This window comes from Thalassophryne amazonica, chromosome 5 (assembly GCF_902500255.1).
Source record: "Thalassophryne amazonica chromosome 5, fThaAma1.1, whole genome shotgun sequence".
NCBI classification, from domain to species: Eukaryota; Metazoa; Chordata; class Actinopteri; order Batrachoidiformes; family Batrachoididae; genus Thalassophryne; species Thalassophryne amazonica.
This window is the reverse complement of record NC_047107.1, coordinates 125256424-125265857: the sequence shown is the minus strand read 5'-3', so window position 1 is coordinate 125265857 and position 9434 is coordinate 125256424.

Genomic DNA, 9434 nt, shown 5'->3' with positions numbered 1-9434 from the left:
ACGATACGTCTTTGGGATGGTTATGAGTAATTTTTTCTCTAATAGTTAAAATTTTGTTAGCAAAGAAAGTCATGAAGTCATTACTAGTTAAAGTTAATGGAATACTCAGCTCAATAGAGCTCTGACTCTTTGTCAGCCTGGCTACAGTGCTGAAAAGAAACCTGGGGTTCTTATTTTCTTCAATTAGTGATGAGTAGAAAGATGTCCTAGCTTTACGGAGGGCTTTTTTATAGAGCAACAGACTCTTTTTCCAGGCTAAGTGAAGATCTTCTAAATTAGTGAGACGCCATTTCCTCTCCAACTTACGGGTTATCTGCTTTAAGCTACGAGTTTGTGAGTTATACCACGGAGTCAGGCACTTCTGATTTAAAGCTCTCTTTTTTTAGAGGAGCTACAGCATCCAAAGTTGTCTTCAATGAGGATGTAAAACTATTGACGAGATACTCTATCTCACTTACAGAGTTTAGGTAGCTACTCTGCACTGTGTTGGTATATGGCATTAGAGAACATAAAGAAGGAATCATATCCTTAAACCTAGTTACAGCGCTTTCTGAAAGACTTCTAGTGTAATGAAACTTATTCCCCACTGCTGGGTAGTCCATCAGAGTAAATGTAAATGTTATTAAGAAATGATCAGACAGAAGGGAGTTTTCAGGGAATACTGTTAAGTCTGTTGACTCATTTAAACTAACATATTCATCCTGCTGTAACCAGGTTTCTGTAAGGCAGAATAAATCAATATGTTGATCAATTATTATATCATTTACCAACAGGGACTTAGAAGAGAGAGACCTAATGTTTAATAGACCACATTTAACTGTTTTAGTCTGTGGTGCAGTTGAAGGTACTATATTATTTTTTCTTTTTGAATTTTTATGCTTAAATAGATTTTTGCTGGTTATTGGTAGTCTGGGAGCAGGCACCGTCTCTACGGGGATGGGGTAATGAGGGGATGGCAGGGGGAGAGAAGCTGCAGAGAGGTGTGTAAGACTACAACTCTGCTTCCTGGTCCCAACCCTGGATAGTCACGGTTTGGAGGATTTAAGAAAATTGGCCAGATTTCTAGAAATGAGAGCTGCTCCATCCAAAGTGGGATGGATGCCGTCTCTCCTAACAAGACCAGGTTTTCCCCAGAAGCTTTGCCAATTATCTATGAAGCCCACCTCATTTTTTGGACACCACTCAGACAGCCAGCAATTCAAGGAGAACATGCAGCTAAACATGTCACTCCCGGTCTGATTGGGGAGGGGCCCAGAGAAAACATTGTACTTGTTCCTCTGCATCAGGCTACAGAGTACAAAGAAAGAATCAACAATAAACTTAAGTATTATTAATATATACGTATATCAATATAATACTGCATGTAGGAATGTACACTGAGAGAAAGTTTAACACTATAAACACACTTTAGACACTATGAACAACAGGCTTACAACTATAGATACAGGAGTGGGAAATAAATAGCATTTTGATTAACAGAGTATTAAAGTCTGGGAAAACTTTTAGCTAACCAGATACAGAACATAACACCTGGTGGATAATCTAATAGATCTACATACATTTACCTGAGGAAGGTAAAGGGGAGGCAATTACATTATTAATTTCTGTTATAGCTTTGGCCCTTCTATCAAAGTCAGTCAGATATTGCTAGAAATAAGTCTCTGCTTCCATAAACTGACGCAGTTAGCGCTAGCTATTTATTGATTAGCTATATGCTAATAGTTAATGACGTTCTCAATTAATATTCTTTCTGCAAAAGGAAAATAATCAACATGGCATCATCTTTACTGTAACATTACCTCTGTCTTTGTTGCGTTTTTCCTCTTCTTTTCTTTTTTTCCTCCCCTGAGCACCAGTTTGGGACGTTTTGACAAACGACGTTGTTTCAGTTTGGCTGGTTGATATGACGCATTTACAACAACAAAAACGACCAATCCCCCAAGCAGCAGGTAAAGTCTGATTAGTCAGAGGGGGGTTGTGGAAGGGGCAGGGAGCGTCTTAAGTAACATAGAATCATCGTCATTATTATTATTATTATTATAGGCTTTCCCAAACAGTTAAATTAATACATAATAAAACCAACCACCTTTAAGAATAGTGGAAATGTTTTTCCTCCCCAATTTCTGGCGCTGCTGCGCCCTCTAGTGGTCATTGCGCCCTTAACACTTGACTATACTGCCTAAGCCAGGGTCAGGTGTCCCGTCGAGATGAGGTGCGTCGCGCAACTGCACATGGGGAGATGATGTAACTCGCTTGACGTGCAACTGCGCATGCGCATTTTTTTTTCGTCAAAGTTTTTTTTTTCTTATTATTGTATTCAGTGTATTTACAGCCTAGTAAGTAAAACATTTTCTGTATTTTACGTTAGGAGCATAAATGTATGTATATGTATATGTGGAAATAAGCTAACTCCAGGTTAAAAATACTTCTCGTTTTATAGTGAGTAGATTTTATACATTACTATGTTCAGATGAACAATTTATACATTTACTTGCCCATCAAAATAAGCGAACTTCGTCAAGTAATTTTTTCAGTACACACATATGCAGTTCCGCGAGGCCCCTCATCTCGACGACGCACCTCATCTCGACAGAACACCGGCTCTGCTCTGCATGAATGCCTTAGTAGATTTTGAGCAGTGTTTAGGGTCGTTGTCTTCTTGAAAGATCCAGCCCTGGTGCATCTTCAACTTTGTCACTGATTCATGAACATTGTTCTCAAGAATCTGCTGATATTGACTGGAATCCATGTGACCTTCAGCTTTAACAAGATTCACAGTACCTGCACTGGCCACACAGCCCCACAGCATGATGGAACCACCTCCAAATTTTACTGTAGGTAGCAAGTGTTTTTCTTGGAATGCTGTGTTCTTTTTCAGCGATGCATAACCGGCCCTTGTTATGTCCAAATAACTCAATTTTAATTTCATTAGTCCACAGCACCTTTTCCAAAATGAAGCTGGCTTGTCAAATGTGCTTTAGCATACCTCAAACGACTCTGTTTGTGGCATGTACGCAGAAAAGACTTCCTCTGCATTACAGCATCATACAGCATCTCCTTGTGCAAAGTGTGCTGTATAGTTGACGATGCACATAGACACTATCTGCAGCAAGATCATGTTGTAGGTCTTTGGAGCAGGTCTGTGAGTTGACTATGACTGCTCTCACCATCCTTCGCTTCAGCTTATCTGAGATGTTTCTCGGCCTGCCACTTCGGGCCTTAACTAGTACTGTTAATGCAGTGGAGACACGCACACCCCAAGCATCTGAAGAGGCGTGCAGGATCAACAGCATACATGAAAAAATCCAAATAATCCGCACAGCCACAGCGCTGTCAGTCAAAAAAAAATTTTATTAAACAGAAAAAAATCAAGATATGTTTAGGGCAAAAGGGCATTTGCCTGAAACGTAACTTGATTTTTTCTGTTTAATAAATTTATTTATTTGTTTATTCATTTATTTTGACTGAGAGTGCTGTGGCTGTGTGGATCATTTGGATTTTTTCTTAACTAGTACTGTGCCTGCAGTCTTCCATTTCCTCACTATGTTCCTCACAGTGGAAACTGACAGCTGAAATCTCTGAGATAGCTTTTTGCATTCTTCCCCTAAACTATGATGTTGAACAATCTTTGTTTTCAGGTCATTTGAGAGTTGTTCAGAGGCTTCCATGTTGCCACTCATTAGAAGAGATGCAAAGAGGGAAGACATTTGCAAAGGGCCACCTTAAATACCCTTTCTCATGGTTGGATTCACTTGTGTAAGGAGATAAAGGGTCATTGAGCTTAACAAACCAATTTTGTGTTCCAATAATTAGTACTAAATTTATACAAATTAATAAAATGACAAGGGTGCCCAAAAATGCACCTGCCCAATTTTGTTTAAATGATTATTGCACTTTCTGTAAATACTAGAAACTTCATTTCACTTCTCAAATATCAGTGTGGTGTGTACAGTGTGTACATTATGTGCATGAGAGAAAAAAGTAAACTGCCTTGCTGTTAGATTTAATTCCCTCCATACATCCATCCATCCATAGTTTTAAAGTAATGTGCTAATTTTTAAGGTTTTAGTGAGCACATGCTGTGCCCAGCAGTGCATTATGGGTAGAATAGCGTAATCTCAGTACGTTCACGACAGGACAATTGCATTTCAGACACTCTGTTCAGGCTCCATGGACAACAGCATTAAACTCTAGTGCCTAAATCTCTTGTGAATATATTCTCTGGGTTTATAGACGTTATTAGGGCCCGAGTAGGCAACGTCCTACGAGGACCCTATTGTAATTGCGCTGTTTTTATTATTATTATTATTCTGTGCAAAATGAAATCGAAATTTCAGCCTTTTCCCATTCTCAAAAACTCACCAACCACTACTTACATTTGAACGAACTCCTAGGGATTTCATCCAATCGTCTTCAAATTTGGTCAACATCATCACGACACAATGGTGATCAAAAGTTATCAAAAGATGCAGCATTGTCTGTGATTATACAGTGGACTTTCTGTCTCAAGCCCCATTGTTCAAGTTGCAGGTCCGTGGCATCCCTTAAATGCTCTGCAGTGTGTGACTGGGTGAAATGTCCCACTCCCAGCAAAACACTTGCTAGCTCAGAGTTGTTTTATGTAGTGGCAGGTGACCCCAAGATAGGCATGTTCATGGATGTCCACATATCAGCAGTCAGACTTACTGACTCTGCCTTTTCCAGCTCCACCATACATTTTAAAGTTTGGCGAGAAGGCATGGCATATGTTGGGTCAAACCTTTGTAGTAAAGCCCTGAAGGCTTTGCTCTCCATTATTTTGAACGGTTGTGCATCTTGCACAACATAGTCCGCCAGTGCCTCATCCAAATCAGCTTGTCTGCCTTTAATGGAAATACAGTATAACATGCTGAGCTATTTTTGTTTATGAGTATGTTTTAATCTTAGATAAAGAATAAAATATAGCTTACATGGCCTGATTCCTGCTCCAGGAGCAGCAACAGAAGCAGCAGTCATTGATGTCTCGGGATGTTTGGACCTCAGGTGTCGCAGCATTAAAGACGTATTGTTACTGTACGTCAACTCTTGAGCACAAATCAAGCACTTGACCTTTTTGGGGCTTATTAGATCAAAGTGCTCCCAAGCAATTGATTGTGCTCTTTTTGGCACTGGCTCCTCCATGTCCTTTCCTCACCACTACTCACTCACTCTCTCTCTCACTCACACACACACACACCTTTCACTTCAACAAAATCACAGCTGTTCAGTCACTCAGCTCAGTCTCTGATCTACCTATAATATATAGTCGAACCTATGACCTATGTTGATGTACTGTCTGAATAAATGTTGTGTATGAATGGATGCCTGTTGTGTGTGGTGTGTGTCTGTCTATGTTAGATCCTACACTCAACAAAAATATAAACGCAACACTTTTGGTTTTGCTCCCATTTTGTATGAGATGAATTCAAAGATCTAAAACTTTTTCCACATACACAATATCACCATTTCCCTCAAATATTGTTCACAAACCAGTCTAAATCTGTGATAGTGAGCACTTCTCCTTTGCTGAGATAATCCATCCCACCTCACAGGTGTGCCATATCAAGATGCTGATTAGACACCATGATTAGTGCACAGGTGTGCCTTAGACTGCCCATAATAAAAGGCCACTAATGCTTTCCCTGGCTCCGATTCACATGGTGATTGGCAATAACAATGTCGCGAGCAATCTCCTCCTCTCAAAAACCCACGGTTTGAGCCGTGATTCAGATCACATTTAAATACTTGACGGGTCGTATTGAAATGCCCAGATTATTCGAATTTTCCGCAAAGCTCGACACGTGGCGTGACGTAACGAGGCCTCGCTCACAGTGGTCACGTGATGGGGGGGGCGTGCTCGAAACGCTGCTCACTGACACTTCTGGTTCAAAATAGAGGTGGGCGATACCGGAAATTTTGGTATTAATCCGATACCAAGTAAATACTGGCTCAGTATCGCTGATATTGATACAGATACGATACTTTTTCATATTTAGGCTTCATAGATCCAAAGGATCCAAAAGACCTAGGATAGAATTTCGCCAAACATTGTACGTGACAACAAAATACTTTATCACAATCAACATTTTTGTTTAAAAAAATATCACTCAACACAACTTAAAACAAAATCTCCTGAGGTAGAGCGCTGACAAACCACAATACAAGGGTGCGCTGCTCCGTGTTGCGTGACACAGCGCAGTGCTGCTCTTACAGAGAGTAGACTGTGATGAATTTGCGTGCGCAGCAGTCAGTGTGCGCAGGAGAGAAAAAAGCTTGAGTATCAATCTTTTTACATGAGGATCGTTCAATATCAATACCAGCATTGGTATCGATATTAGGATCGATCCGCCCACCTCTATTTCAAAAAGCTCAATGCTGTGTCAAGCAGACTGACTCCAGCTTAACATCACTACCGCTGTCCCCAACACCACCAGACCCTGAGCAGAAACCCCTCCTCTGAACGACTCGCTTCAAGGTCCAAACAATGAGACTCGCGTTCAGACTATCGACACTTGTCTTTGCACACAAAACCAGAATTACTTTCACTGTGTCCAAATTTAGTAGTTTTTTGTTTAATTGAATAAAAAAATGTTAGAAGTTTGGGTGTTGAATTTGTCTTTTTGACTCCACACACCAAAGTGTCCCTGCAGGAGTCCTGATTTGTTCCTCATGTCCTTTAGAAATCGAACACTTGATGCATGTGTCAGTCCCTTGTTTGTCCCGTGCGTCACACGTCATGGTTTTCTCTGGGTCTCTGATCTCTGGATGATATTACCCAGAGATATTACCCATATTACCCAGATGATCTCTGGGTAATATGTATGTTCGTGTCCAGTGCTACGTGTCTATTTGATCATTTGACATGATGATAAAATATGATTTTGTCAAGTTTAGGTGCAAAATCTGTCAAGAGAGAAAACTGCACAAGACATGTGAACATTCAAGCAATTCCAACATAAAAGTAGTTGCTTAGTAAACCCAATGTGGTCCACACATATTCCAAGAAAAAACAACAGGTGCGATGGAAACAAGGATGGGTTTGAAAATGTTCATACTTTATAAGTACAACCCCAATTCCTATGAAATTGGAATTGGGGTTGTGTGGAGCGTTACGAAGAACAAAATACGACAACGGAGACCCCGGACTGTTGAACAACTGAAGTCGCACATCAAGCATGAATGGGAAAGAATTCCACCTACAAAGCTTCAGCAATTAGTGTCCTCAGTTCCCAAACGCCTACTGAGTGTTATTAGAAGGAAAGGTGATGTAACAGTGGGAAACATACCACTGTCCCAGCTTTTTTAAAATGTGTTGCAGGCATCCATTTCAAAATGAGAAAATATTTGCACAAAAACAATAAAGTTTATCAGTTTGAACATTAAATATCTTGTCTTTGTGGTGTGTTCAACTGATTATAGGTTGAAGAGGATTTGAAAATCATTGTATTCTGTTTTTATTTACATTTTACATAATGTCCCAACTTCATTGGAACTGGGGTTGTACTATGTTAATCATTTCATATTCATCAGTTTCTTTGATAAATATTGAATCTGAAAGATTGATCCTCATTGTCCTGTTATCCCAAGAGCTCATATTAGAAGACAATTTCATTTTCTAAATATTTCCCCACATTGGCAATATAATAATTAAAATGATGCACTATAAATTTTTTCTTTAACTGTATCTTTATCAGTATTTCAGTAAAAATATGTTGGATAGTCTTGGACATTTTTTCATTTTTGATGATTTCATTTAAGAGCTTCCATGTACCTTTGATGTTTTTTTTTTTTTTTTCAACAAATAGCTGTAATACTGCCTTTTGCAAGACTGCATAATATTGGTGAACTTGTTTTTATATGTCTTGTATTTACTCTGGGCTTCAATTGTTCTATGCTTTAAAAATTGCTTGTACAAAAACTTTTGTTTTTGCATGCATTCAGCAGTCCCTTAGTGATCCAGGGTTTGTCAGTATTTCGCTTGTGTGCAACATTTGATATCAGTGGACAATGTTTATCATACGGCTTGGAGATAAATGATTAATATGATTGGTCAATGTCTTCAGTATAGATGCCACACCAGTCTTGGTGCGATAAATCCATTGTAAGATTGGCCGTAGATTCCTTAGTTATTTTTCTTTTGAAACTTTAAGTGTCGATATGATCAACTTTATCAAGTAAAGAGTTGTAAACAACAAAAACCAGCAGGTGATCACTGATGTCATTCATAAGTAATCCACTCATTAAATTCCCAACAATGATGTTTGTTAATATATTGTCAATGACTGTTGATGTGTTCGTAGTGATCCTGGTTGGTTATGTTATTGCTGGATATAATCCCATACAGAACACAGAATCTAGGAATTCCACTATATGCATATAGCTATGAGGATTTAGAAAATCTATGTTAAAGTTTCCACAAACAAATAAAAGCTTATTGGTTTTAACTGAGCTGTACATCTCAGTCAATTTCTCCACAAAAATGTTCATATTTGACCCGGGAACTCTGTAAATACAACTTATAATTATGTTTTCTGATTTTTCACAAATAATCTCCAGTGACACATTCCATAACACCATCCAAGGAAAATGACATATTGAGAAGAAATTCACAATAATGGTTAGCCACACCACCACCTCGTTTGTTTACCCCATTTCTGGCAAGAAAAAAAAATCATAACCCTCAAGCTGGACAAAATCAACAGACTCTTCTTTTAACCACATCTCAGTAACTGCAATAACTAAAAAATATTTATTAGCAATTTTCAGTCCTGGATTTTAAAAAACTCATAGGAAGGCTTCCGCTGTTAAAATGCATAACAGAGAATGAACCACTTGTGAGGAAATATTGCTTAAATTGTTCCTCAGTAAAATAATTACAGTGATGATTTCTATTTTTAAGGAATAAACAGTCTGGATCAATATTATCTTCAGTGTTAGGAAATCTGTGATCAGCGTCATCAAAATGTTTCAAACTGAGCTCCTGTGCAGGAGTAAATTTTGAAAATTCAGTTGCCATCCCAAAGAAATGTAATCCACAATCCAAAAATGCAGTTAAGCAAAGTCTAACTTCATGATGTGAACCTAAACATGGTGCAGAATTTCTCAAGATTTGTCCCTTAAAGGGTGACCATCCTTACTCAAAGTGTTCTAACTGGCTCATATTCCTGATGCACAGACCTCTGGCATTTTCAGGTGCATCCCTTAGTTTGATTAAAAACCTTGCAATTTGTGACCCAGACCGAATGAATTTTACCCTGCTTTCTAAGTAGCCTAGCTTTCCTGGTGATATCTGCGTTACTCTTGGTAAGATGCTCATTTATGTAAATGTTTGTGCCTTTCAGCTTCCTTCCCTGCTTAAGTAATTAAATTTTATGCCTTCTGTTTGCAAAGCGGATGATGATGACTGGAGTGGACGT